The sequence below is a fragment of the Siphateles boraxobius genome, unplaced genomic scaffold (assembly GCF_051911475.1).
Source record: "Siphateles boraxobius isolate OS27281-9 unplaced genomic scaffold, OSU_SipBor_1 42, whole genome shotgun sequence".
Lineage (NCBI taxonomy): Eukaryota > Metazoa > Chordata > Actinopteri > Cypriniformes > Leuciscidae > Siphateles > Siphateles boraxobius.
The window spans coordinates 657,501-682,703 of NW_027509053.1; the positions used below are offsets into that span (position 1 = coordinate 657,501).

At 40.5% G+C, this 25,203-nt stretch overlaps 3 non-coding genes across 3 annotated transcripts; all 3 read right to left on the reverse strand.

Moving 5' to 3' along the window:
* Positions 1–10,269: 10,269 nt before the first annotated feature.
* Positions 10,270–10,342, reverse strand: trnak-uuu (transfer RNA lysine (anticodon UUU)). The gene has a single exon. It is a non-coding gene; the product is annotated as a tRNA-Lys (tRNA).
* Positions 10,343–11,237: 895 nt separating this feature from the next.
* trnas-uga (transfer RNA serine (anticodon UGA)) lies at positions 11,238–11,319 on the reverse strand. The gene has a single exon. It is a non-coding gene; the product is annotated as a tRNA-Ser (tRNA).
* A 120-nt stretch (positions 11,320–11,439) lies between these two features.
* On the reverse strand, positions 11,440–11,512 carry trnak-uuu (transfer RNA lysine (anticodon UUU)). The gene has a single exon. It is a non-coding gene; the product is annotated as a tRNA-Lys (tRNA).
* Positions 11,513–25,203: the final 13,691 nt, after the last annotated feature.

Here is a 25,203-nt window from a genome sequence, read left to right on the forward strand (position 1 = left end):
CTGTCTCCATGCACGCTGTCGGTTCTGAGGAGGTGGTGGAACTGATGGCTGTTGGCCTGGTGGAAAAGACGACCAACCCTGAGAGTGCGATGGTGGAACCGATGGCTGTTGGCACGGCTGAAGAGAAGACCAACCCTGAGAGTGCGATGGTGGAACCGATGGCTGTTGGCACGGCTGAAGAGAAGACCAACCCTGAGAGTGCGATGGTGGAACCGATGGCTGTTGGCACGGCTGAAGAGAAGACCAACCCTGAGAGTGCGATGGTGGAACCGATGGCTGTTGGCCTGGTGGAAAAGACGACCAACCCTGAGAGTGCGATGGTGGAACTGATGGCGGTTGGCCTGGTGGAAAAGACGACCAACCCTGAGAGTGCGATGGTGGAACCGATGGCTGTTGGCACGGCTGAAGAGAAGACCAACCCTGAGAGTGCGATGGTGGAACCGATGGCTGTTGGCCTGGTGGAAAAGACGACCAACCCTGAGAGTGCGATGGTGGAACTGATGGCGGTTGGCCTGGTGGAAAAGACGACCAACCCTGAGAGTGCGATGGTGGAACTGATGGCGGTTGGCCTGGTGGAAAAGACGACCAACCCTGAGAGTGCGATGGTGGAACTGATGGCGGTTGGCCTGGTGGAAAAGACGACCAACCCTGAGAGTGCGATGGTGGAAAAGACAAATCAGAATTCCCAGGCCAGACATGCCACCCAGGAAAGTGCTGGGCCCCAGGCCAGTCTGTGCCAGATGGAGATGTGTCTACAAGCCCAGTGTCTGTGTGCGTAATAGAAGACACTGCAGTTCCAGTTCGTGCACATTTACGTTGGCGTATAACTGCCTCACCCTCCCGATTTTCAGGCTCCTGGAACTCAATGGCAACATGTCCATGTTCAACAGGTGCAGATGGGAGTTCTCTAGGCTTTGGCAGTGGCTCCTTTGCCAAACCAACAGGCTGGGGAAGCTCCACTCCTTGTAGCAAGGTGTCCCGGTCAGTTCTTTTCTGTCTGTCGAGAAGCCTGGGAAAGAATAACAGACATTTTTAGCTTTACCCACAGTACATTTACAAAACATCTCTACTGATTTGTTTTTATAAACTATGTACACTAAACTATTCAAAAACTATCCATCACTTGGATACTTCAGCATTAAAGGAACACGCCGACTTTTTGGGACTTTAGCTTATTCACCGTATCTCCGAAGCACTGCTACTTCTGTGGAGTGATTTACTCCAACTCTGAGCAAACTCTCTGCTCCTCACCAGTTCTCAGGTGCTGCGAGTAAATCACTCCGTCCAAGTAGCAGTGCTTCACCTTCTGAGAATATACTTCCCAGTATGTATATGGTTAGAAGAAGCCTGCGTCTCATATGGCCTTGTTATTTGTACACACTGTTGCTATACAAATCACAACATGTAAATAGGAAAATGTTGATGTTATTTTGTCACTTATTGGGAGCAGTATGCTAGATGGAGCCATTTACCTCCAGTATTTGTGCTAAGCTAGGCCAGCGGTGGGGGCGTCGGATAGAGTTACAGCACGCACGTAGATTAGAAGGGTATGTATGGACTTATCTGACTCTGGGGGATACGGTGAATAAGCTAAAGTCCCAAAAAGTCAGCGTGTTCCTTTAACATTCAGCAATATTATCAATTTGACTATACTGACATTATTGGACAATAACTAAACTGATAACATTACAGCTGATTTATAGCCGAATTGACCTCATTTCGTAATTGATGAACTTCGCACTTTGTGAACATTATCAGAGAAAAACAGACTGTGGAATGTCTCAACTGACAAATCAGAATCAAGCATTTCAGAAAGCTGTGTAATAAGCAATAACGTATTCTAAACCGTAACATTCTGAATTTCTGAAAAGCTTTTGTGAAACAATGTATGCATTTATTACCAAATTTTTTAAATCCTTTTTTTGGCAGACATATAAAAGGTTGCAAGTTTCAAAATGAGACGGTGTCTGAAAACAATGTATACATTTAATGTATGTTATATACAAATACATGTGGAATAGAGAATAGTTCAAAAGATTTATTATTTCAGAAGTGCAGTCGTTCATCATAGGAATAGATTTCATATTACTGAAGTGAATTTAGGAAGCTGAAATCCAACTCACCATGAAGACACTGTGGTGTTGTTTATAGTAACTAGCACCAAGTTGGTCTGGTCTAGTAGCTCTCTGCAGTCTTCAAGCAGCTGCTTGATGTGGCTATAAATCATCACAATTGCCTGAGGAATGGGAAAGGTTTTGCCCTTGTTATCTTTAGGCCTATTTCTGGCTTCCCTGAATTCCTTCAGAAGCTTGAGTGCAACACATTCTGAAACCCTGTTGGCATCAGGTCTCTGGGCAGCCTGACCATGAGTCATGAACAGTCTGTGAATAAAAAGATGCATGATTGTATTATGTATGATTAGTATTCTATGGTTCATTATAGCTTTGTAAACATATAGACTGATTATGTTTTGGAATTGTATGGCAATGAGAGATAGACTTTATGATCTATCCTGGATCTCATCAAAACAGTTTTTTGAAAGTATTTTTAACCTTTGAAAGGAATTAAATTATACAGGGAGCATTCAACAAGACTCAAATTTAACACCGGTGCACTACAATTTAACTCACCTCTCAGCTGCTTGCTGACCAGGGGCTGAGCCACTACGCTTCCGAGAAGCTCTCCAAGGACCTTCCAAGGTCTTTTTCTTGCACTTAAGGGAATACTTGGAGGGGGACTGATCAATGGTATGCAAATACGAATACAACCGCAAGATCTCTGCTATCTCGTTAGTTGATAAACCAGTGATCGTGCGGTTGAGACTGACGAGATAGCCTGCCAGGTTATCCACTGCCTCCCATCCAGGAACACCCCTTGAATCACATCTACTGTCCTAGAAATGGAAACAAAAACAGAATCCTGGATTAGGAAATTATTTTGATACTTTGATAAACCATTCACAAATTACAAGCATCAGGTATTAGAAACTTTACCGGAGCTGGTGTGCTGGGCCCAGCACAGGAAATGTCTTCAATGTCAGGACTGTAAGAGCCACCACTTGGCACACTGGTTTCCTAGATTTTTTAAAAACATTTTAAAGAGAAGAATAAACTTCAGTTACAAAATTGACTGTTCAAATTGACTATTATTAATCTTTTAATTAAATGAACGTTTAATCATGAAGCAACTCATTCATTGCTCCTAAAAACATTAACATTCCTATGTAATTTTAATTCAAAACGATCAAGAAAATTGACATTACCAGAGGTGAGATCAATGAATCACCATGACTGCTGGAACTTGCAAGGGTGTGTGTGCCCAAATTGAGGTCTGCCGCATCACATATTGTGACATCCAGACACTCATCCTCCTGAACTTCAACCTCCATCTCTGGCAAGGCGATTTCATGTTGCTCCAGTGGAGAAAGCAGGTCTCCTCTGTCAGACTGTGCCAGCAAGTACTCCACAGCTATACGCTCATCTGCCATAAAGATTCAATAAACATTTTGTAATAAGAGCTATATATCAGGCTAAAGCAGTAGGCTACAGTGCATGTGATGAATGTAGTGTTGCTAATGAAAAATCTATTTTGCGATTAACATGAAAAATGTAAAAGCAAAAATCACAAAAGAAAAACTAAAACAAATACACTTCAACTTCACAAACTGACATATCTTATAACTAGGAACAAGCACCTTTACAGCAATGATCAGTCATGAAAACGATGGTCTGATTGGTTAGCGTTCAGGCAGCATGCAAAGCCTTTGAAAACACACAGTGATGCCTGGAATCACCATCGTAATAGTGTGTACAATGGTGAATCTTACCAGTGGGTTTCCCAGGAGGTTTGAATTCTGTCAGGAGTGCACATCCAAGGACTCTGTTGCTGAGGACATTCATGTGGGACATTAAACGTACATCATACATTTTAGTAAGTGATGTACCACTCATGTCCACAGCTTGATGAGCTCGGTTGATGTTCCACCTAGATGCACCCTCAAGCATGTACATCTGCGTATGTAGTGCATTACATCTCCAACCTGAAAGACAATGTTTCACATGATTAAAATACTATTATATAACCCCCCACTCAGAACCACCAGGCCTAAGAAAAAGGTTTGTTTCCAATTTGGTGCCTTTAATTTTCGAAGTCAGCAACTTCAGTATTGTGACAACACTATTTAAATATATGCATAATATTGTTTTATAATTTCAATTTACCTGGAATAAAAGTGCACTGGTGGCGATGGAAGCTTTCCAGAGAGGAGGACCCTCTGCCACACCTCAGTACATCCAGAACCTTGTCACCCTTCTGTAAACCGGAGCCCAGTTTTGTGTACAACTGAACACCGGGTGGATCTTGGATGCAAGGTAAGTGTTTCTGCTGTACCTCCCACACACGTGTCATGCTCTCTGGATTGATGAGGCGCAAACCAGTGGTGTCGGTCAGTTCCCACATGGAGTCCAGCAGTCCTTGTATCAAGACACGAGTTTCTTCAACTCCGCGTGTCCTCCTCCTGCAGTGCTTGGCCAGCTCACTGGAGGTGATGCTTGACAGGATTTGGGCCTCTGTTGAAATATGACCCCCATGTTTTTTTAAAAGCATGGTCTTTTTCGCCTCTTTAAGACGAGAGATGTCATCCTTGTCCCATTCAAATATACAGCTGGACAACTTGGAGCAGAAAGTGCCATACAGTGGATGGTGCTCCGTTGTAAGGCCAGCAGTAAACCGCCGCATGAAGTGGAACACATCAAGTCGCACTGTGATATTCCATGGTCGGAACCAGGTAAGAACTGGAGTCACGCCTACACCAATGAGAAACAAGGAGTGATTGTTTTCTCAGATTTACATTTGCATCATTAAAGAAATATAATAATGCTGTTTTACATAAGCTTTTGTCTACTTGATTGCAAACACTGAACAGGGTTCTCATAGTAAATTGCTACTGTAAATAGAAATTAAGAATTTTAGAACCATTGTAAATAGATCTAAAAAAATATAAATTTCTATAGTAAATAGTTCTAAAAATTCTCTTTATGAGTGTTCTTAAAGAATATGAACAAACACCTAGAAAAACCATGTACAGGAATGAAATTTAGTTTTTAGTAATTTAGAAACATGCCTGAAATGGTTGCTAATATGAATTAGAAATACAAACACATTCATATTAGGTAAAGACTTAATGTAACAAACCTGTCTCGCTGCAGCAGTCCCGGTCAACGTAAATCACAGCTGGCTCTGGCTCCCCAGCATCCTTGTATCGCTTTACGATGCCCTGACACAAGTCATCTATGCCAGCTCCCTCACCAGTGGTTAGGACACAGTTCAGGACTTGGCCAAACTCATTGCCAACATTGGTCATCCATGTAGCAGTGTCCGCAATGCCACCAGCAAGCTTTTTAGTTATCTATATAAATACACAAACATTACAATCAGATAAAAATCTCTGAACATCAAGTTGAAATTAACATGCATTTGCCTCTTTTTATATACATTTACCTTCTTGGTAGAATCAAGCTTCAGGATGCTACCATATGTTGATGTTATGACACCCTTTAGCTCATCAATGTGACTCAGGATCTCGTTGGCATGAACCGTCTCAAACCACTGTGCCAGAGGTAGGGGGCAAAAAGGCGGTGGCTGCTGATATACCACTTCAGCCTGTGTCAGGGCACATTTCTTTTTGTGAAATTCACAGTCTGTCAGATAGTTAATGGTACGTCTTGCCCACTCCTCGCTGTGAACTTCTTCAAGCGCCTGCTGCAAGAAACTGGAGCTGTTCCCAGCAGTTCTAGGCTTCAACAAAGTCACACACTTCCTGTCAAGTGCAAGGTGAGTGGTAAGAACAGCGGGGAATTTGTTTCTGTGGGAGGGATCTAGTTGTTTGAGGATCTCCGAACTCCAAGGGCAGACAGGAATCTTACACTTACTGCAGCGAGGGTAGTCTACTCCAATTAAATAATATCTCGAGTCAATATCAATGACTTCCCTCACTTTTGTGTAGATTCCTGAATGGTGCATCTTCCTATTGCACTGTGTGCACTTCAGAGGAATACCCCACATTCTCATTGGGGCCCACAGAAACATACGCTGTCTAAAGTAGGTGTTAGGATCAGGAGGTGAAGTTGTAGGCTTGCTCACCCAAAAACTCACCCAATTCACTACTGGAGGCCTCAGGTTAATTTCCAGGGATGGTGTTTGAGGTGCAGTTTGTGGAACGCCTTGCTGCTCTTCAATGTATGCGGGTGATTCAGTAAATGATGTTGTTGGAGAAGGTGTTGGTGGATCCACAGATTCTGTCCCTGCAAGACTGGTACAAGGATGATTAGTTTCAATGTGGTGAAGAAGTCCAACCGCACCCCAGACTTTTGCACCACACTGGTCACAACATTCTTGGACATGGTAATCTGACAGATGTTCGGAGAAACAGTCCACATCAATGTCTTCACCACAAAGACCACACTTTATTGAAGAACTGCTCTCTGGGACTGATCTTGAGCCTGCACTGCTCTCTGGGACTGATCTTGAGCCTGCACTGCTCTCTGGGACTGATCTTGAGCCTGCACTGCTCTCTGGGGCTGGTTTTGCGCCTGCACTGCTCAGTGGTCTTGCCTGAGCACCTGCACTGCTCCATGAGGCTGGTCTTGCCTGAGCACCTGCACTGCTCTCTGGGACTGATCTTGCCTGCGCACCTGCACTGCTCCATGAGGCTGGTCTTGCCTGCGCACCTGCACTGCTCCATGAGGCTGGTCTTGCCTGCGCACCTGCACTGCTCCATGAGGCTGGTCTTGCCTGCGCACCTGCACTGCTCCATGAGGCTGGTCTTGCCTGCGCACCTGCACTGCTCCATGAGGCAGGTTTTGCACCTGCACTGCTCTGTGGTCCTCCTTGCATGCCTGCACTGCTCTGTGGTCCTGCTTGCATGCCTGCACTGCTCTGTGGTCCTGCTTGCATGCCTGCACTGCTCTGTGGTCCTGCTTGCATGCCTGCACTGCTCTGTGGTCCTGCTTGCATGCCTGCACTGCTCTGTGGTCCTGCTTGCATGCCTAACACTGTCTGCTCTGCTGACTGTAAAAAAAGCATTAGTGTTTTCCCTAGGATTAGTGTTTTCCCTAGGTCTCAAAATCTGCAAATTATCAAAATCAAAACTTTGCTGAAAAACATGTTGTACACAATTACTACATGCAAACTGTCGTCTGATTCATAGGTTGTTGTTCTTTAAGGAAAGTAATACACCTTTAAGTAGAATTGTAAAAACACCCACCTTCAGGTCTTTGTGCAGGCATCTTTTTACTGCGAGTTAAATTGACATTTATATGCATTTTATTCAAGTAACCTGTTATACCATTATAAAGACCTCACTGATTTACATTAAAAGCTAAGAAATTAATCTAGTGTACTGACAGCATTTGCACTAAATTGCACAGCTTTGCTCAGTTTGTGCGCATTATATATATATATATATATATATATATATATATATATATATATATATATATATATATATATACACACACACCTTTTTCTGACTATTATTTCATGTCAGGCTTTACAGCTCAAATAATGAACATTTTTCTCTTATTAAAAAATGTTTTTAAATTAGTAATGATCACCAGCATAGGTAAAATAATCACATTCATTACATACCTTATGATAACCACATTTGCAAGTGATTATTTTCCCAAATATATCATATGCACAGGTCTGTTTGTGTAATGGACAGTTATTAATTCTTTCCAAGGCATGCTTCCACTTCTTCGCCCCTGGCTTCTTGCCTGTTGAGAAGTGGTACTTCCCTTGGGCATACTTGCACATGATGTCATGCCAGTATGAGTCTGGTTTACCAGTCTTAGTCATGTCTATAAATATGAAACAACAGGGTAAATACGAGACAACTTGAGAACAACTTCAGAGAGATACAAATGAAATGAAATTTAAAGAAAAGGCTTAGGGGAAAACATTTAAGACACATTTTATGTAGAAGAGGGATTTTACACATGGATGGTTGTCAAATTACGTATGTTTGTTAATTTAACCATGTTAAAAGACAATTTTTAAACTATGGTAAATAGAATGAATGATTACGTTGCACTAAATTCAAATTGGTGCAATGAGGGGTGCAGTGAGAGGTGCAGTGAGAGGTGCAGTGTGCAGTGAGACGTGAGGTGCAGTGAGAGGTGAGATGCAGTGAGGGGTGCAGTGAGTGGTGCAGTGAGAGGTGCAGTGAGAGGTGCAGTGAGAGGTGAGATGCAGTGAGGGGTGCAGTGAGAGGTGCAGTGAGAGGTGCAGTGAGAGGTGCAGTGAGAGGTGCAGTGAGAGGTGGGGTGCAGTGAGTGGTGCAGTGAGAGGTGAGGTGCAGTGAGAGGTGAGGTGCAGTGAGAGGTGAGGTGCAGTGAGAGGTGAGGTGCAGTGAGAGGTGAGATGCAGTGAGAGGTGAGATGGAGTGAGAGGTGAGATGGAGTGAGAGGTGAGATGGAGTGAGAGGTGAGATGCAGTGAGAGGTGAGATGCAGTGAGAGGTGAGATGCAGTGAGAGGTGAGATGCAGTGAGAGGTGAGATGGAGTGAGAGGTGAGATGGAGTGAGAGGTGAGATGGAGTGAGAGGTGCAGTGAGGGGTGCAGTGAGAGGTGAGATGCAGTGAGAGGTGCAGTGAGGGGTGCAGTGTGCAGTGAGAGGTGAGATGCAGTGAGAGGTGAGATGCAGTGAGGGGTGCAGTGAGAGATGAGAGGTGAAGTGAGAGGAGCAGGGCCAGGGAGAAGAGAAGGCCCAAGGAGAGGGCAAGGTAAAGGTGTAAGAATATGTGGTGGTGGCATTCCAAGGGCTGCAAGAACAGTAGTCAGTGATGAAATCCGTGCCACTATCATTGACCATGTAATCAACCACGGTCTTTCACTAAGAGAGGCTGGAAAAAAGTAAAGTTACTGTACATGTGGACATACAATTCCCAACCAAGAAATGTAGTGTAAAAACGGTGGACTGCATGTTTTGCATGTTTTTCAAACTGAAACACTAAAGTCTATGAAGTTTTTGTAATGTCAACAATAGCCAGTATTTTGAAACTGGGTGTACTTTGATTGACTGCATGTACCTTGTGACGTGAAAACAAGTGTTATTCTTTGACAGAATAATTTCATTCTGAGTCTGAGTCAGATTTTCAGTGTTTTGGTAAAGTTAGTGTATGCAGAGAAAGATGTGTTCTATTTTGAAATGAAGAGTGTGTTTTTCAAAATGTGTTTTTGAGAAGAAAATCGTCCATTTGGCCAATTGTGTTTTGTGGGTGTGAGTCTGTTTTAAGAGTTTAGAAAAATTATCTGAAGTATGGGTAAGCGCTTGTTAGCGATTGAAAAAAAAAAACTAATAAATTGAAAACAGTAAAAAGCAACAGAGAGTAAAAATAAAGCAGTTCATTATGTAAAAATTATAACATAATTAGTTTCTAAAGTTATTAGGCTTTTTATTACGGTTTTATTTGTACACTCTATGGTTAATACAAAACAAGTCACCACTCTGTATTTTAACATTAATCATCATAGGAATTATTATCCTCATTTATAGTCCATATACTGTTATCTTAAACCAGTCCGGCTAAGCTTTTGCAGTATGAAGGCCGCGATTTATATCACTATATCAAAACATGGCCTCCGAACTCTATATAAGTGTTAAAACAACGAATTACAAATAAAGATAGCTGAATTAAACGTGTGCAACCTAAACCGAGTTTGAACTGTAATGTCCAACGAATAGATAATTTTTCTCTTTCACGTTAAAATGTTAATTAAACTGTACTTGCCTGCATCAAAACACAAAACCGTCTCAGGTAGTGATGGGGTGAATGACGAGTCCTTTTCGCGCCGTCGCTCTTTATGACGGTGGTCACGAGACTATGTTTCGGCCAATGACTGTTTTGGCCCGTCCAGCCAATGGCTGTTTTGCCCCGCTGTTCGGAACTGTTAGGACCCGCTGTTCGGAACTGTTAGGACGTAATTTAGGATTGTTAGGACCTGTGTTAGGAATTGTTAGGACTTATTTAGATTGTGTTAGGAATTGTTAGGACTTATTTAGATTGTGTTAGGACTTGTGTTAGGACTTGTAACAAATGGTTAGGAATAGTTAGGCTGTCCATTCGCCGGAGGGTACGGCCACGACTACAAGCTTTCTGAAAGGGGCATGTCGTTTGGCTTGCTGCCTTGCAGCGTCGCTGCCCGAGGCCAGTGTAGATCAGCAAGAACTCAACAACAAAACGTACCGCTCCACAAAAAGAGGCTCGTTCACCCGAACAGGGACTTGAACCCTGGACCCTCAGATTAAAAGTCTGATGCTTTACCGACTGAGCTATCCGGGCTCTTGCTCGAGAAGCGTGCGTGCTGCGTGCGAACGCACAGCAAAATGAATCGTATTGGCGCAGAAAAAAGAGTGTCCTCCAATGCATTGCGTTTCCTTCTTCGAAGATTCAGAACGGCCGTCAAAACGTCTGCTATGTCAAAATATATTTGCAAATTAGTGGGAATGCAGCCTATTAGACTGATGATAATAGTCATTAAAGGAAAATAATGTTAGGAAAAAGAACAAAAACTCACTGCTACTTGTCTGGAAAGCCTCTTCACACGCTTCAATGCTATTGACTTGCCGCGCTCTTATCGTTATTGTAAACTTGTGTCAAAGGCGCAGTTGTTTGTAGCAAATAGCAAGCCCGCGGCACTCTAGGTAACAGCCAGCGAGTGTACTGACACCTAGCGATTAGAAAATATACACGCACCATATTCTCTCTGAAGCAAGATTCTTCCGAAATAAATAGGAGTGTTTCGTTTTCAGCCTTTTCTCTAAGGGTTCGAACCTGAGAGCTCATGCTTTCAAAGAAGGTCCCAGTTTCAATTCACTCGAACATCCAGAGCACATCAAGGGCACGCGCCGTGCACAAAATGAGTAGGCCGAAGGACGGGGTGAGGAGAGGTGGTGACATGGAGCTCAATTTCAATGGCACCCAGAAAACCTTGCCGTGACCCGGATTCGCTGCGGCCACAACGCAGAGTACTAACCACTATACGATCACGGCGAGCTACCGGTCTACCCGACGTGTCCCTGACTACAAAGGGGCCTTGTCATCTTTAGCTTGCAGACAAAACTGTTTCTTACCAACATTACTTTATTCAAGGGTAATCCTGTAACAGTGACTTTTTTTCCTTTTATAAAGTTTAAGCTAGGCCTCCAGAAGGTTACAAACTAAAGAAGACTGTCAACGTAGTCGACAGGATTCGAACCTGCGCGGGGAGACCCCAATGGATTTCAAGTCCATCGCCTTAACCACTCGGCCACGACTACAAGCTGTCTGAAAGGGGCATGTCGTTTGGCTTGCTGCCTTGCAGCGTCGCTGCCCGAGGCCAGTGTAGATCAGCAAGAACTCAACAACAAAACGTACCGCTCCACAAAAAGAGGCTCGTTCACCCGAACAGGGACTTGAACCCTGGACCCTCAGATTAAAAGTCTGATGCTTTACCGACTGAGCTATCCGGGCTCTTGCTCGAGAAGCGTGCGTGCTGCGTGCGAACGCACAGCAAAATGAATCGTATTGGCGCAGAAAAAAGAGTGTCCTCCAATGCATTGCGTTTCCTTCTTCGAAGATTCAGAACGGCCGTCAAAACCTCTGGTATGTCAAAATATATTTGCAAATTAGTGAGAATGCAGCCTATTAGACTGATGATAATAGTCATTAAAGGAAAATAATGCTAGGAAAAAGAACAAAAACTCACTGCTACTTGTCTGGAAAGCCTCTTCACACGCTTCAATGCTGTTGACTTGCCGCGCTCTTATCGTTATTGTAAACTTGTGTCAAAGGCGCAGTTGTTTGTAGCAAATAGCAAGCCCGCGGCACTCTAGGTAACAGCCAGCGAGTGTACTGACACCTAGCGATTAGAAAATATACACGCACCATATTCTCTCTGAAACAAGATTCTTCCGAAATCAATAGGAGCGTTTCGTTTTCAGTCTTTTCTCTAGGGGTTCGAACCTGAGAACTCATGCTTTCAAAGAAGGTCCCAGTTTCAATTCACTCGAACATCCAGAGCACATCAAGGACACGCGCCGTGCACAAAAAGAGTAAAACTCACCGGATTCGAACCGGGGTTGCTGCGGCCACAATGCAGAGTACTAACCACTATACGATCACAGCGAGCTACCGGTCTACCCGACATGTCCCAGACTACAAAGGGGCCTTGTCATCTTTAGCTTGCAGACGAAACTGTTTCTTACCAACATAACTCTTTTCAAGGGTAATCCTGTAACAGTGACTTTTTTTTCCTTTTATAAAGTTTAAGCTAGGCCTCCAGAAGGTTACAAACTAAAGCAGGCGCATGCTGTCAATGCTGGAAAGCATCTTCACATGCTTTTATCGTTACTGTAAACTTGCGTCAAAAGCCATGTTGTTTGGAACAAATAGCAAGCCCACGGCACTTGTAGGATTACAAATTTATTTAAATGTTTAATTTAGATTGCCAATACAATAGTATTTTATATTGAGAAAGTTTAGAAATGATGAGACCAGGAAATCTCTGCAAACGGTAGGGGTTCTCAGCGGGATATTCCTGACTGTCCCATCTCAGTACGAGAAGGCTAGGCTTTTCCTGTTCTCGTTGTTTACCGGGGGAAGAGTCATGCTGAGCAAGTTTGAACACCTGTTATTTTATTACTGAGACCATTTGTCTCATCTCAGTACGAGAAGTCTATGCCTTTTCCTGTTCTCGTTGTCTCAGCTCATTTACATCACAATGTAATCCCTCCCCCTTGAAATGTATATATGAACTCAATGTATACTGCCTTAGTTAGACTTCACTTGACTTGGGTCCGGAGCAGACTACAGCAAATAAAGAATCCTGCTTAAATAAGTCTCCTGGTTTTCGCTTCTGAGTTTTTCTACACTGAAGAAGGAAGAAGTTTACAACAGATGGTGCCGTGACCCGGATGGAGAAACTGAAACTCAACAAAGAATGAACTTTTGAAACTTCAAAGCTCAAAGATCTCAACAAAGATCTGACTTTCCAGTTCCAGACTGAATCTTTTGAATCCAGAAAGATCTCAATAAAGCTGCCTGAGTTCGCGAACTGAATCTCAACAAAGATCTCAACAAAGCTGACTGTGTTCCAGAACTGAATCTCAACAAAGATCTCAACAAAGCTAACTGAGTTCCAGAACCAAGCTCAACAAAGATCTCTGACTGAGTTTCCAGACGGAATTTTTTCCATACAATAATAATTTGGTGAGTTTCACTCCATTCAAAGAACCGTTGAAAAACCAGTAAAAATTATCCTCTGTGCCGTCAGAGAAAGAGTTATCAGACAGCTGTAGTGTTTGATTACCTAAAGTTATCCTTTAAAAGTTGTCTTTTAAAGATGAAAATATATCCTCTGTTCAGGCAGGGACGTTTTTAACATCACATGTTAAAAAGATATCCTCTGTGTCAGGCAGGGAAGGTTAGTATTATTTTGCTAATTATTTGTTTTGTTGTTTGTTACCTTGTGGTGTTACCCTCTAAAAAATTTATTTTAGAGAAGAGAGTTTGATCCTCTGAATAGTCAGGGAAGTTGTTGGTATCCTCTGTGCAGACAGGGAAGATTTTAGCATTCAAGTTAAAATATTGTTAGCCTCTGTGCAAGCAGAGAAGAGGTAGTCTTACAGGCTATTTATTTTGGTTACCCTTTTAAACGTTTTTATTTTAGAGAGGAAAGTTTGATCCTCTGTTTCAGGCAGGGAAGAGTTAGCAATACATGCTAGTAATTTTGTTTTATCCTCTAAAAAGTTAGGAAGGTGAAAGATCCTTTCCGTTTCCTTCAGGGAAGATTAGCGTAACGTGCTAATATTTTGTGTTTCATCCTCTGTTTCTGGCAGGGAAGTTAAATGTGATGTGTTGGTAACAAGAAAGTTTAACAATAGTTGATTTGTGTTAACAAGCGTACCCTCTGTAATCAGAGAAGTTTAGTGTTTGTTTGTGTGGTAACAAAGAAATCCACAAAATGATTAAGAAAAGTGCTAGACTAATCTCCACAACTAAAAAAGGTGGTCTTGCTAATCCTTTGTGGTCAGATAGCGAATTTAAAACACTGTTAGGAGAACAGATGGATCTAATAGTCACTGAAAAAGTTAGACAAGAACTAACACAGAAATATGAGATTCATCCAGATAAGATTTGGTCTATTGAAGAATGCAAGAAGGTGTTAGGTGCATGTATCAGAAAGAAAAACATGAAAGGCATAATCTGTTGCCATAGGGAATTTAGCTTATCCATTGCACAAGAACAATCTAGGTGTATAGCTAAATTAAAAGAACAGAACAAACAAATGCACACTAAGGTGGGCCATAACAAGGCCTCAACCAAATGTGACTCAGAAGACCAACAGTCAGATGAAACTTATCCTGACTTAAAAGCATTCTTTGAAACAGATGTAGACATCCCGTCAGTAACTGATAAGCCTGTAGATTCAGTAAAGGTTTGTGTTGCAAGAAGATCTCAGGGAATTGAGGGAACTGAAAGTGTTCCTACCAACTCTTCTGTTGTCCAAAACCAAACTGTTGCCAAAGTACTCGGACCTAGAGACATAGAAAGACTATCCCAAAGCTTACCTTCAGTACGCACTGATGTTTCTGAATTTAGAAGGGCATTGATCAGTCAAATGCGTCTTTACGACATGTCGTTGGCAGAAGTCACACAGCTGATGTCACAAATTCTAACTGAATCTGAATTCAACAGTTTTGAGTCTGCTGTTACTTCTGAACTACAACATGCCAGAAAAGATGAATTGAGAGAGGGAGTTCTGAAAGCGTTGAAGAACATTGTGGGACCTAAAATTGACTGGTCGAAGATCACTAGTTCTTTACAGAAGAAGGGTGAAACTGTTAGTGAGTACACTCAAAGATTTTGCCAGTCAGCAGCAGCATACAGTGGTATAGCTGACACTTCAGAGAAGGTGCTAGAAGATAATGGTCCCCTAGTTCGCACATGGTTTGATGGTCTGTTGTCAGAACATAGAAAAGCATTGCCTTTCTTAGACTTAACATGGTCCACTAGAACCATACAAAACAACTTGGAGAGGTTAGCTACTTGGGAAAGAGACTCTGATGTCAAGGCAAGAGTAAAAATTGCAGCAGCATCCTTTAAGGTCAACACAGAGAATCAACAGAAACGCAAATGTCCTAAGAGAGAGGGCAGTAGTTGTTATTATTGTGGTAAACATGGACATTGGGGAAAAGAGTGTAGGAAAAACAAAAAGAACTTTAAACAAGTTAACAATGTTACTCAGCTCCTACTCAGTCTGCTTGCTACTCTGAAGCAGCCCGTCCCCTCGTCATTAAACTGGGGCAGCTGGTTGACGCGTTAACCATTTGGGCTGTGAGTGCTTTATTTCCCCACTAACTTGCAACAGAGATAAAAAAAACTTCTGTTTTTGTTTAATAGAACAAAAGGAAAGTGACTATCTCAGTTTTTTTCTTTGGGGGACACTGGTTAAAGTAGACTCACAGCCTTAAATGTTATTTTACAGCACAGGCCTTTCATCATTAATAGTGTTAGGTCAGACTGTAAACGTAAAAAAAGCCCTCATGCAGTGTCCACAATAATGCCGAATATTGTTTTACAACGTGCACCTGTCACGAATCCGTCCTCATGTATGATGTCTGCTATGACTGAAGTTTTGTTAGAGGATGAAGGACAAATTACTCACGATTGTGTTACGCTTACATATACACCTATGAGTGAAGTAAAAGAAAAAGGTAACAGACGAGCAGGTTATGCAGTAACGTCCACCACGGAAGTGTTAGCTTCAGGACGTCTTCCAGATCATTTTTCAGCTCAAGCTGCAGAACTAGTAGCCCTAACAAGAGCATGCACGCTAGCTTCAGGATCAGTTGCTAATATCTACACAGATTCCAGATAGGCTTTTGGGGTAATTCATGATTTTGGTGTCATTTGGCAAACCAGACAGTTTCTAACTTCTGCTGGATCCCCCATTAAGCATGCTAAATTAGTGAAAGATCTAATGTTTTCCATGAAACTTCCAAAGAAATTAGCAGTGATCAAAGTGAAAGCACATCTCACAACTAATACTACAGAAGCTAAAGGTAATGCTCTTGCTGATATGGCAGCTAAACAGTCTTGTTTCTATGCAACTGTACAAGTGTGTTCAGGTAGTGCAGCACAGAAGAAAATGATGCCTCCTGAATCAATAATTGATCTGTACAAAGACGTTTCCTCCATTAGAACCAAAGTGACATGGGCCACATCAAGTGATGTTGATTACAGCAGCTGCAGTATTGTGTCAGGGAAGAAAAACCTAGACTCATGTGTCACACTGTAAGGTTGTTCCTGCACCAACAGGGATAGGTTAGGACACAGAACCAGTGAGGAGCCCCGGGAAGAACTGAATGCAATAGGCTTCGGGGGTTAACCCTGGGGTGAAGACTTCCCTCATAGGCCCTATCCTAGTCCATCCTTACCTCACTGTTCTTTAGGTGTCAAAGGAATTAAGAAATAGGGAGAGATGGAACGACAATAGCAGACCCAGAAAAAGTTTACAACCCTAGTGTTTGAACAAATACTGCTCTACTGCTTAGCAGACTTGGAAGTTTACAACCCTAGTGTTTGAACAAATACTGCTCTCGTGTCTTTTGTTTTCTTTCTTACTCTGTGCAGATACCACTGATGACTTCCCGAGACCCATACGCACTGACCTCGTCATCTGCGTATGAAGCCACAAGAAAACCTCAAGAAACAACTTGACCCTCTTCCGAGCCAACTATCACAAAAGGATAAAGAAAAGAAAAAGAAAAAAATACACAACGCAGAGACTCACATACGAAACCTTCAGTCATCCATCAACATGATCAAGATTGTCGTACCAGTAACATCACAGACACTCTCGCTTCGCACAAGATAATGATCTTACAGAACAGAGTGGCCTTAGATTACATTCTAGCAACGGAAGGAGCCTGCACCATCATCGCACCTGAGTGCTGCACCGGGTTTTAATGGATCCAACAGAGAACTTGAACAAAATCCAACAAGACATTCTTGATCTTTCAGCAAAATTACACCAGATGACTGAAGTAAATTTTTCATGGTTCGGAGACTTGATTGAGATGACTACAGCGACGAAATAAAGAACTGATACCTCAACAATCTCCTGGTCTGCAACTCTATCTTTTCTACACTTGAGAAGAAAAAAGTTCACAACACACTCTAGGTAACAGCCAGTGAGTGTACTGACACCTAGCGATTAGAAAATATACAGCGTATAATTAATGTTTTATTATTGTTTTGAAGTTATTTTAGTTATTTGAAAATTACTTATGTTGCCTTTGAAATTAAGGCAGAAGAGATGTAATTCTAGTATATAGTGTGAATATATACATTTATTGTGTGAAACTCTAGGAACTCGCTTTAAGAATAAAATTAAAAGGCAGACACGTGAGTGAACTTTAGCAACTGTGGCCCATCCCAAATCGACAGGAATTTTGACAATTACCGCATGATAGTTACCAAATTTGTAAATGATTCAGCAGCAGTAGAAAAAATAACTATGTTTGCTTTCTCACTATTCTACTCTTTCTTGCTTTTTACAGAGGTTAAAAGTAATAAAGGAGAGATTTCCCCTTTAGACTCTCGGTTTGGAGATAGAATTTCACAGAATCTATCTTTGAGACCGACTGCACCTCATCCTACACATAGTTCCACACTACCCCTGCCTGGAAAAGAGCCCACATTCTTTACAAGTAAGTTAATGGTCTTTATACATATACTATTTCAAATGAAGTGACCGAAAAATGTGTTTGGACATTTGTTTGAATGTTCTTGCCTTTTATTACAAAATATCAACCGAAGTGGCATTTAATTTTGGGTTCATGTGCACAATACATGTTGTTACTCTGCTAGGACACCCATGTGGACTTGAAGATGAAGATGAGCTGATTTAATTCATTATTTAGATGTTAGAAGATCTTTAAAGAAGGAGCTGCATTATGACTGGATGATTATAAATGAGTAAATGAATGAAGTAATACTTAAGTCATGCTGTCAGAACTATACTGACTGAATATGAATTTAACAGAATAAATTAGTGACGGAATAATGTTATTTGACTTGTTAGGTGAGCATTGTTCATGAAATACATTTACCAAAGGGTATGCAAATTGCAGACACATTTTCCCTCAGGTGACCGCATATACATTATTATTCAAATATTTGTATCATTTAAATTGCATGTATATTGTCATGTAATCGTATTGTTATCGTGTTGAATGGATTGTGACGATAAGAAACAGTACACCTAACAAGTCAAAGAACATTATTCCGTCACAAAGACTTGATAAAATAAACATGATTCATTTTAATCAAATGTATTTTTGTATATTTTTCCCCTAATTTATAATTTTTTGCTTTTATATTTTAATGTATTTGTATTATTTTTAATTGTATTTATTTATTATTTTATTTATTTGTTTGTTCCATTTATTCTTATATTTATTTATGCATTCATTTATTTGTTTATTTATTTATTCCAATATGTATTTATTTCCAGATTTATTTATTTTAATCTTTATTTATTTTTAATTTTCTTTCTTTAGTTTTATATCTATTCTTACATTTTGATGTGCATGATAATTAGGTTGGTTGGTCTTGCTGACCAAATATAAATATTAATTAACAAATAAATAAAAGCAGAAAATAAATTAAGGGAAATAATACAAAAATTAGTTTGGTAAAGAATAAATCATATTTATTTTATCAAGTCGTTTATTCCTTTATTAATTTTCCTATTATCAAATTTATCTTTTTATTTGTTTACATGTTTATTTATTAATTTTTAATTTCTGCGGGTTTGGTCCTCCTATAATGTAATTAATATCAGACACACACATATATTACATTTAAATTAGAAACAAATATATATATATATATATATATATATATATATATATATATATATATATATATGTGTGTACAATTTAATGGTATAATTAAACATTTTTAATTAGTTAACTTGTTAACTTTTTATATATACATATATACATTTTTAAAGCAATTTAAATAATGAATATTAAATAATGCAAATTTAATAAACAGTACGTGCTCTAAGGCTGCATTTATTCAGTTAAGAAACAGTAATATTATGGAATATTATAGCATTGTAAAATAACTCTTTTATGTATATCACTGATGCTTTAGTATTAACTGTTACTGTAAGTATTTAAATGCTTATGCTGAGACACCAATGAATACATTCTGATTTCAGAACAGCATCATGAAGAAAACAGTGTTCTTCCCAAGGAAAGTCAAAGTGTCTTTCAGGAAAGGCCCGTCGGGCCATTTACGCCGGGACCCATCAGAAGAGGCAAAAAGAATTAAAGACAACCCTTCACTGCAGGACAAGTCAACACCTCAAAGAGAAGATCTGGTCAAGTTGAACGCCCGTTCTGTTGTGTTACATAGAGGAGGGGATGTCTCTGACAAGCAAGAGGTGTTGGGAGAATGCATTCTTCAGTTCGGCAAGTACAAGGGCAAGTCTTTCAAGTTGTTATTAGAGAATGATGTCAGCTATGCTTTGTACCTGTCCGATAAGGTTGAGGAAGAAGAACAGGCTGGGCAGTTCAACCCAGAGGGTCCATGCAAGGATAGCCTCATTTCCTTTCTTGAGTATTCAAGAAGCTTCAAGGAAATTGAAGATCTTAAACAGTATCTGTCTCAAAGGCCAGATCCAGTGCCAGTTTTGACAGAGGATGACAATACTGTTGGATTTGGATCCAGAGCACAAGACACTTGGAGGAAGATTTGGGATACCAGGGCAGACGGAAATGCTTTCTTTATAATGAGGCAGAAGTGTGTGCCAGGCAGCAAAATGTACAATTTGCAGCAGTATCTTTTAAAACAGCAGCAAAAACAGATGACCAAAAACACTCCTCCGATGCCCTCACCATCAGCTTCCGCTGCAAGATGAAGGGGGTGGATTGGAATCCACTGCTGCTTCAATGTATATGTAATGATTGATTATAATTAAGGTATTAATCAATATTTTTCCTTCTAAATATCAAATGAATTGAATGACTTCTCTGGAGATTTTACTTTATTTATATAAGTTACCAGTGTGATTACTGAAATGTTCTTTTCATGTATTCTTTAATGTCTGTATTTGATATCTGAATGCAGTGCTTGCTTATTTAACACAGCTTCCAGAAATGAAATACGGACTTGTTTTGTGTTTGAGAAAGGTCTTCAATGTGTTTAAACATATAGGGGTCATTGAAGCCAATCGTTTAAGGGGCCATTTCTTTGTTAAAGCCTTTCTTTCCAGTTAGACTAAAGTTTAGCTATCCTTGAGAGAAAGAAGGTTACCCTTAATAACAAACTATCATTTAGATGGAAGTGAATCAATCAAAACTAACTTTAGCTGGAAAAAACATTTTTCAAGAGCCACTATAAAACCAAACCAATCTCTGTTACCTTAAATTATATCTTTATCTCTGTAAAGCTGCTTTGAAACAATCTACATTGTTAAAAGCGCTATATAAATGAGGATGACTTGACTTGACTTGACTTGTATTGTGTTTGAGAAAGGTCTTCAATGTGTTAAAACATATAGGGGTCATTGAACCCAATCGTTTAAGGGGCCATTTCTTTGTTAAAGCCTTTCTTTCCAGTTAGACTAAAGTTTAGCTATCCTTGAGAGAAAGAACGCATTATCTTGATGTTTTGAGAGGACTCTCCTGTTTATAGTGAGAGCCTGGCCAAATCCAACCTTGGAAAAGCTGTGTGTTGGTGTGTGTGTTAGTCTTCTTGGTTACAGGTTAAGGAACCACTGGCATTATTGGAGATTGACTGAGTTGTTGTTCTGGACATGCTGGCGCCCAGCAACCCAAATCTGCGACCTGGAAGGTCATGACGTGCCTAACTTCAGCTGCATAATCGATGGAGATATGCTTCAGTCTATCTGTATATGTGTGGAAAATTACTGTGTTTATCTATTTCATAGCCAATGAGAATCATTCATCCTGTAAGCAATGACGTAGCTTAGACCTTGGAAATCGTATAACTGCTGTGATCTTTGTAACTGTAAGCGGGGCGGCCTACGAACTCCTGTGCGAGTATTGAAGCTGACTTCTGCTGATGAAACTGCAAACTATCTTCAGTAAATATTTTCTTTAATTTTTTATAATTCTGACTCTGGGTCTTCATTCTTCATATCTGGTTCTGGGTCTTTAACTGTATACCCCTTACAGTTTGGTGGAGGATGCGGCGGGCAATCATTCCGTGGTGACATCTCTGGCAAATCAACACACAAGGTAGTAAGCTTTTATTAATTGTTAGGGCTGTCTGACTGGAAGAGATTTTGAAGGAGAGCGGGAGAGCCTTCACTCCGATGAGGCGAGTGAAGGAGTAAGTAGCCTTCACTCCGATGAGGCGAGTGAAGGAGTAAGTTGTAGGCCTACTGCTGAGAGGATAAGAAGTCGCTGAGAGCGTCGTTAAGGGTAATGGCAGCAGACAGCGCAAGCGAAGCATGCTCTGTGTGGGCCCCGCAGGGCATTAATGGTGTAGCACCACCCCAGCAGAGTACGTCCCTGGACGGGAGGTCCAGTGGCACCGTAAACCTGCTCAATCTCTTCCATCTCAGATAGGGGATCCCCGAATTTAGTGAATCAGGCAGTTAGGGATACTAACAAAAATAGGGTTGTTTGCCAGGGATGCATCAGGAACGATCCCGAGAGAGAAAAAAAAAAAAGAAAAAAAAAGTTGTGACCCAAATTGGCATGGACCAGTATATGTAACTGTGATTTTGGAGTATACTCTGCAGTTTCATCACGGAGAAGCCAAGCTGTGTTGTTCAAAGATCGCCGCCTCCATTTCTGCAATGACTTCAGGTGAGTTTGAACTGTTATTAAGATATGGCAGACAAACTGAGTAACTTGATCAGTAACCTGAACAGTCCTGAAACTAATAGTGAGACAGAAAAGAGCGAACGCTGTAAGCAGCTGTGCTCTGAAGCCCTCACTTCAGAGAAATTTGCAGAAATTATTAAGTAAATGGTTGTCTTGATAAGTTTTGCTTCTGTTTGGAAATTTAAACAACAACTTGACTGGCTACAAACAAACAAAGAAACTGAAAAATTAAAATATTGAGCCTTGTATTGCTTACGATGATTACAAAAAGCAAGTATATTAAATTATGGGTCGAAGATCATTTCCTTGGACAAGTGTGACTAAAGTTAAACAGACACTTTGTGAAAACAACTTAGAATATTTTGCAGCTTATGACAATTAATGTTCTGCCAATAATAATGATGAAGATTATGATTGGGCTATTATGATTAAATCAGCCACTGGTGGACTGTAAAAGAATACAGAGAACTGCTTATCAGCTCGGTTTGCATTCCTGTTTGGGACACACTGCTTCAAGGGTGTGCAGTAAGTTGGAGCCGAGAGTGTTTTAATGGTGGTCATCAGGACCATTTAATACGTAACTGTAAATGCCCACCGAGAAGGTGTTTAAAATGTGATAAAATGACAACACATTTTTGGTAATAATATTGGTTTGAAAGTAGATCAGTGTTTAAATGACGACAGTGACATTTTTCGTCTGAGAAATAAGAGATAAAAAGGTCAAAAGATTGAAGTCTTAAAGTGAATCCTTTTGAAGAAAATATCTATAATAGTAATTTCTATAATAGTAATTTTTATAAGTGAATTGATGAATACAGGTTGATGTAAAATTAATGACTCCAACAGATGTGAGTTGCAAAATATATCAAAGTAACTAAAAGGATGATTGTGTTGTAATTAAACATTTTAAAAAGGTTTTAGATGATATAGAGAGACTAATCTCACAGATGATTTACAATAACTGCAAAAGTATCACAAGCAGAGAGTGCTTGCCTCGTCAAACTTATAGTGTGAATCCTAATTGGAGATTGATAAACTCCAAGAGAAAACTAAAGTCAAATATTAAACTATGGTTGAGAACTTGACAATTAAAATTGAGATTGAGAAATGTGAAACGTTATTGAGAACTAGAATAATTATTTTTATGTAAGAACAAATAAGCAGAAGTAGTAGGCTACTGAATTAACAGTTGCTAAATGTAAAATGTGTTGAAAGGCATCTGATTAAACAAACAGCTTGAAAAGTTGACCATGAAAGAGCTAGAAGCTGATGTTTTGCTTTCAAAAGATAAGTCTGCTATTGGCTGTAATGAAACAGTTCGCTTATCTAAATCTGATGTGTGCTGTGGCTGAAACAGCCAGTGCGACAGAGACTCAATCTGAATGGAAATTTGTAATGTCTAGATTCCCTGACGTGGGCAAAAGACAACTGTAAAACTATGTTTATTTGAAAACACATGTAATTTCTGGCAAAGATGCCTTAATCTGGGATAGAGTTAAAAGATGGTAGATAAAAGTTTGATGTTAGAAGTATATGAGAGAGCAGTGTACCAGTCTTAAATGCCTCAGAGTCTCTCTCTCATTCAATGTCATCTAAAAGCTGTTATCTGAGCCTGTGTCATAAGTGATAATAAGCTATTTATAGTAAAGCACAGTGTTTCAGTTGAAAACCATAGACACAGAGATGTTAAAAGAAATCATTACCATTCAGAGGGCAATTTGTATTTAAATGTTAAAAATGTTAAAAGTAAAACTGAATGACTTTAAAGAAGTCTTTAAAATAATACAGACCTTAAACGATAGAGGTGACATTTTGATTAGCGTATTTTAGGACCAGTAACAACTTTGTCTCATTTAGTCTCCACCATTCAGGACCGATGGCTCCGGCTACAGATGAAGTACACTGAATGTACGGCTGTGATCTAAATTCACTGAGTATAGTCTAAGTAGCTAGGTTGCTGCTTTTAAGATAGTTAATGGATTTAAGTGATTAAATACTGTTGTTATTAACCTGTCTCCCTGTGAACACTATTAGGCAATCGGAATGGCTCTGGTGACTCTTGAACGTGCCTTTCCTAAGCTCCAGAAAACAGCTGAGTTCTGTTGAAGAAAACTGATTGTATTGGGAAAGAGCGGTCACCAGTGTGTACGTGTGTACGAGTGGCTACTCAATGACGGGATGATCTTCCTGGCCAGGGGACAGCCTAACGCAGGGGGTCACGAACATTGGGCACCTCCGGATGGAGGTGTTATTTGTGAGAAAGGTATGAGAGTTGACCGCTGATTACTGGAGGCCACCGGGGTCAGCAGAGCATTGAGAGGTGAGATGCGCTGTGAGGTTAAAATTAATGTTACGGCAGTCTGACCCAGAAATGTGAGTTCCTCTATACCACTCACCAGAAACCGCATTGATTGTATGGCTTGTTTTTCATTGTGACAAGTGTCTGCAACTATGCCAGGGGACGACACCCTGAAGAGAAGAAAATTAAAGATAAATAGCTAACGGGAGTGGGCTTTCAGGAGCCAGCTGATTCCATGAGGTGATTGCCATTATTTGCTGCGGAGACAGTAACAAAACTTAATTATATGAGGGACATGATGTTGGTTGCCATATGGGCAAGTAAAATGTATAGAAGAGTTAATGTTGAGCTAATATGTCTATAACATAGTTTTAACTCCTGAAGGTCGTTAGGCATGGTGGTGGCTAAAGATGAAGACAGGCTTTTGTAGGTTTGAGAAGAGTCTGGATAACAAAGGTGAATGGTAAAAGGTTAATGTAATAAATTTAATATTACATTTTGTCTAAATTACAGTCTTAGGAGGCTGTTGAAAAGATTATTTGTTTATGGCGCTTTTCCATTACCAGTACCAGCTCGACTCGGCTCGACTCGCCTCGGCTCGCCTCGACTCGGCTCGCTTTTCGCTCCGTTTTCCATTGCAGATAGTACCGCCACAAATAGTACCCGGTAGTCATAGCGACGCCGCAGGAAACTGCCGTGACGTAATCTTATACGCGACACACATCCGCTACCCACACACACAGGACAATGGGGGAAATCGAGTATATGCTGTTTTTGATCCTCGGGATGTGGCTGTTTCTCACAGCAAGAAGACAAACGTTGTTTCATGAGAGGCTGAGGGCAGAAAAACGAAACACTGCTGAAAAAAACAGGAGAGTTTGGGAATTACTACAGAGTTCAGACTACGAGACGAATCCGGTTGTTCAAAGCCGACGCAAGAGGGTAAGTTATGCTAACATAGCTAACGTTTGCATATGTGTAAATACTATACT